Raw genomic sequence first — 5,584 nt, forward strand, 5'->3', positions numbered from 1 at the left:
GGGGGGGGGGGGGGGGGAATGAAGAAAAGCACACCAACCAAGAAGCCTTTTCACTTCATTGTGTTTTCCAGCTAGACCTGAACAGAGAGCGATCAATTCAGCGCTCTCTCACCCTCCCTCCTCTCTCCTTCTCTCTTCTCCTCTTTGTGTTCTTTTTCTCTGAGACTGTGTCTTCAGGCTTAGGAAAATGCAGTTACCTCCCAGCTGCATGAAGATACTAGAAGCTTCAGTTGCCAGTAGCAAACACAACCTGATTATAACAGGTCTCCATGGCCCTCAGTGATTAAAAAGGCTGAGAAGCAGAGGATCCCATATGGATTCTCTGAGAAATGCCTCAGTTTGACCGCTTCTGTCCCATCCCAGGCTGAGCTGCAAGAGTCACACAGAAAACCTCAATCTCCCGCTTCCTCTGGCCAAGAACTTCTGAAGTCCACCCCATCCCAGACATGGGGTTTGCATTCCGAGTTTGAGTAAACCTGGCCAGTTGGACTTGGAATCAACGAGGATGAAGAAAGAATACACCTTTTCCATTTTCAAAGCTGCCTAGTGGGATTTTGTTTTTTTCCAACAGGGTAACTCCAAGTTGGCAGGACTTTCAAAGCTACAAGTTTCCATGTCCCCAGCCCTCACTGAAGAAAAATTTCCTGGTTAGGTTGGCATGTGCAAAGGTTTGGAGTGTACAAGTGAGAAACATTGAACAGATAGTTAAACCTGAGCTATGAATCAAATTAGTCTAAATAAGATTCTCCCCCGTACCCATGCTGTACTAGTTACCCTCCTTAATTCCTATCTCAAACTTGTATTCAAAAATAACTACTATTTATCAAGTGCCCAGTAAGTACCAGGAACTGAACTAAGTATTTTGTTTACTTCTATTGACTCATTTTATCTTCACAACTATGCAAGATTAGAGTTATTTACTGTTTCCTCTCTGAAGAAGAGACAAGGGGCACCGGGGTGGCTCAGTCAGTTGAGCGTCCAACTTTGGCTCAGGTCATGATCTCATGGTTCATGAGTTTGAGCCCCGCATTGGGCTCTGTGCTGACAGCTCAGAGCCTGGAGCCTGCTTCAGATTCTGTGTCTTCATCTCTCTCTGCCCCTCCCCCACTCATACTCTGTGTCTCTCTTTTTCTCTCTCTCTCTCAAAAATAAACAAACATTTTTTTTTAATTTAGTAAAAAAGAAGAGACAAGTAATTTCCCCAAAGTCACACAGTTAATAAGTGCCACTACCAGATTCAGCTCTCATCTCCAACATAATACCATGGATGAATCTCAAATCACTCTGCAGAGTGAAAGAAAGGGTACTTACTGTATGAATCCATGTACATAAAATTAGAAAATGCAAACCCATCTATAGTGATAGAAAGCAGACCAGTGGTTGCCTGGGGATGGGGTAAAGGGAAAGATGAATTACAAAGAGGAGTAAGGTTGTTTTGCATTGGCAGCAAATCTGTCTTATTTCTGGCTTCCTAGATGACGTGATTCTCATATTTCCTTCTTCATTCAATCTGTTGTAATAAATGCGACAATCTGAATGCAATGAATGAAACTTTTCCAGAAGCTTCATATTCTGTAGCTTCTGGAAAATTCCACTGTATACTTGTGAGAGAATGAGAGTGAAAAAGACAAATAAGATCTTAGTATAAGATTATTATGAAAAATAGTTTGACCTTGCAATCCCCTGAAAGGATCTTGGGGACCCACAGAGGTCTCCAGACCATGCTTTGCAAATTGCTGAGTTAAAGTGCCTAGAACTGGGGTGCCTGAGTGGCTCAGTCGGTTAAGCATCTGACTCTTGATCTCAGGGTTGTGAGTTCAGGCCCCACACTGGGCTCCACACTGGGCATGGAGCCTATATAAACATAAATAAATAAATAGCTAGCTCACTCAGAACCAAAATCAAGGTCTAATGCTACCATCTCCATTATTTTACCTCTACTCCCCACCACTGTGAAATCCCAAGAAACAGAGGAAGAAATTGGGGCATAGAGTAGCATCAGATTGGAAAGTTATACCGATAACTCTCCTTCAAAGTTCTTTCCACCCCTGTGCATCTCTGACATGGGATATTTTTCTCTTAAACAAAATCAAGAAAGGGGCACCTGGGTGGTTCAGTCATTTGAGCATCCGAATTTTGATCTCAGCTCAGGTCATGATGGCACAGTTCATGAGATTGAGTCCCACGTTGGGCTCTGAGCTGGTAGCACTGAGCCTGCTTGGAATCCTCCCTCCCTTTCCCTCTCCGTCTCTCTCTATCTCAAAATAAATCAACTTAAAATTTTTTAAACAAAATCAAGAGAACCAAAGGCTCAGCAAGACCTAGACGCACAGGACGAGGAAACTAAAGCACAGCAGTGGAAACATGTCCATTGCCTGCGACCCCCTCCCAGAAAGAGGAACGTCACCCCACAGTGGATGTCACCGGAAGCACCTGGGGTCCTGAGGAAGTTTCAGACAGATCTGAGCTCTCACCTGTTCCCTAAACAAGTGCCTGCTCAGTGTGAACCCAACTCTGGCCTAAACCCTCAATTCAGATAAAAACTCTGCCCTGGAATGCGGCAGCAAACGGGGAGGGCAGAAGCTTAGGAGTGAATCAGTCGGGGTGTGAATATTGTTTCTCCTTCTGACAGCCTATATAACCTTGAGTAAGTTATGGAACTTTTCTGAACCTCAGCTTCCTTGTCTGTAGACAGGAAATCATATGAACTTTCTGGAAGGATTACTGTGCAGACTCAGTGAGCTACTAATGGACAAATCGCAGCTGAGTAGCTGGCACCTATCAGGCGCACTCTTAGTGACTGTGACGTTTTTACAGAAGAGCAAAGGGCAAGATGGAAATGTCACAAATTCTAACATAAGACAGGCCTCAGTTTGAATCCTAACAACGCTGATTTGGGGCAAGTCATTTCACCCACCTTGTGGAGTTACTGGGAGGGCTGCCTGAAATAATGTCTATAAATTGCCTGGCATCTATTCCATGCCCTACAGACAGGCACTGTTGTTATAACTGAGCATTTGCAGCTGCGGCTACAAGGTCACTATTTCCCAGGGGGAACCTCTCACCCTCAGGGACAGCCTCTTGTGGTCCAGCCCTTGGTATTCCTGGGGACAGGCTAGGATATGTGGCTCTACACCAGGCCTGATGGGCCTTTTCCAAGTGAGTTAACCCAGTCTTCACTTGGCATTTCCCTTCTACCAACAGGGAACGTTGCACAGAGGCCATGATAAGAGAGTTAACATCTAGAGCAACCATTCCCAAGTCAGAGGGAGACTAGACACTGCATGTAAAGTTTATTTATTTATTTTATGGTGGGGAGGGGCAGAGAGAGACAGAGAGGGAGAGATTCCCAAGCAGGCTCCTTGCTGACAGCACAAAGCCTGATACAGGACTCGAACTCATGAGCCGAGAGATCATGACCTGAACCAAAACCAAGAGTTGGATGCTTAACTGACTGAGCCATCCAAGTGCCCGACACTGCATGTAAACACTACCCCACACAAGGGAGAGGCTGTACAAGGACTCTGGGTCAAACTGGGATTCAAATCCTGGCTCTACTGCTTCTTTATTAACTGCAGATGTAGGGCAAATTACTTAGCCTTTGTAAGGCCAGTTTCTCACCTATAATTGAGAATAATGGTCGCTAAGTGTAAACAGCATTTAGCACGGTACACATAGGAAACATCAATACATTTTTCTATTATCAGTACTTCTACTGCAGTTACAGCAAGATTCCAACATTTTAACAATAATACATACGTAGCTCACATTCCCACCTAGACACTAAGTTCAAGGAGCAACAAGCAGTGTGGTATTCGAAGAAATTGCCTGTTTACACTTTTATGTACTTTCAAGTTTCTTTAGCAAGTACGAGTGACTAGAAGAACATGAAAAAATTAACAAAGAGGAGAAGGAGCATAAGTTTTAAAACTCAGATCACCCACATCACAAAGCACAGGCCCCAGACCTCAAAGGGCAGTGCCATGTGCCTGGGTCGCGCCTGCACAAAAGCAGGCAATGGTGCTAGGGACTCCTGAGAGGCCCAACCAATCAGAAGGCGTTCTGGTGAGCGGGTCTTTCTGTTGCTAGGAGGCCCCTGGACCCTGAGGGTCACATGGCGTGACTTGGCGCAGAAGCCGGCAGAGCCTGCGCAGTGAGGCTCTTGCTTGAGGAGAGGCCGGAAAAGAGTTGGGAGAGTGGGAAGGGAACAGGAAAACAGTAGAGCTGGGGAAAAGGTGGGAGGAGAGCAAAGACAGGGTGACAGCCTACAGGCGGCCTCCGCAAGAAGAGAGAAAGAATGCGTCTTGGGGCGTGGGGAGGGGGTAATGGTATGAAGGAAAGATGGCAGAGGTGACGGCTGCTTCTGGGACCTGTGGGCAGGGATCTCCTACCCTCCTTTCCAGTGCAGGACTGAAAAGGATAAGGAGTGCTTGCTTAATGTTTAATCCTGTAAGGGAGGCCGAGTAACCTAGCTCATAGTTCCACTGTCATTAAGTGATGGAGCTGAATTTCATCCTCAGATCTGACTCCTGGACCGTTGGCTGTCTGCTGTGAGAAGAGGTCAAGGATGCCCCAGCTCCACGCACTAATGTGCTCTAATGTAGGACACCCTGAGAGAAAAGACAAGGGAAGCGGAAAAGCGATGGCAGTGCAAGGAGGTGAGGGAAGGAGAGAGCTGATGTGGAAAAGGGAAGAGTTTGCTAATGAGAGGGAGATAAAAGAAGAGACTAAAAAGGGATGGAGGGTGAGGAGGGAAGGGAAGAGTTAAGGGGCAGCAGTAGGGAAGGAGGAATCGGGAGAGAAGAAAAGACAGAGCCCTGGCCAAGCATGGGCTTAAGCCAGAGGACGGCAGGGAGGGGGGCAAGGTGGTCCTGAAGGAGTCAGAATCACCTGGAGCATGATGTGAAGGCTGGAGGAGCAAGGGTTAGAGTTTAGTAGGCATTTGTGCTTTTTCTCCTGCTGTGAAAGGGTGGAGCGTAGGGATCCTTGCCTATGACCTGGACACTGACTGGTGAGCTCAGCAGCTGAGTCTGACGGAGACAAGTTGGAAGTGAGGTCAGACTACTTCTGACCTGTGCTGTGGGTCTCTAAGCTGTGGCTGGGTTGCCATGTTCGGTTTATTTGTGCACAGAGTGGGCTCACCCAGTACCTTATTCAAAAGTCCTCCACAGTTTGATCTGAAGTTTATCCTACGGACCACGTTGTGGTTTGTGGGTTTCTGGTTTAAAAAAAAAAAAAAAAGACCGATTTTGCTACTAAGGTAATGATTTCAAAAAGTTTTTATCTCCTTTTTTCCTCTAAAAATCTGAACAGATCCAGGGCGCCTGGGTGGCTCACTTGGTTAAGAATCCAACTTTGGCTCAGGTCATGATCTCACAGTTCACGAGTTTGAGCCCTGCATCAGGATCTGTGCTGACAGCTCAGAGCCTGGAGCCTGCTTTGGATTCTGTGTCTCCCTCTCTCTCTCCCTCTGCTCCTGCCCCACTTGGGCTCGCTCTCTCTCTCTCTCTCTCTCTCTCTCAAAAATGAATAAACCCATTAAATTTTTTTTTTAATCTGAACATATCGTGTGTTTGATCTTAAA

At 46.2% G+C, this 5,584-nt stretch overlaps 1 long non-coding RNA gene across 1 annotated transcript; it reads left to right on the forward strand.

Annotated features, from left to right (window-relative positions):
• Positions 1–4,049: 4,049 nt before the first annotated feature.
• Positions 4,050–5,352, forward strand: LOC115273494. Its single transcript, XR_003900820.1, has 3 exons — positions 4,050–4,065; positions 4,521–4,658; positions 5,314–5,352. It is a non-coding gene; the product is annotated as an uncharacterized LOC115273494 (long non-coding RNA).
• The last annotated feature ends 232 nt before the right edge of the window (positions 5,353–5,584 follow it).

The sequence above is a fragment of the Suricata suricatta genome, chromosome 2, assembly GCF_006229205.1.
Source record: "Suricata suricatta isolate VVHF042 chromosome 2, meerkat_22Aug2017_6uvM2_HiC, whole genome shotgun sequence".
Taxonomy (NCBI): Eukaryota; Metazoa; Chordata; class Mammalia; order Carnivora; family Herpestidae; genus Suricata; species Suricata suricatta.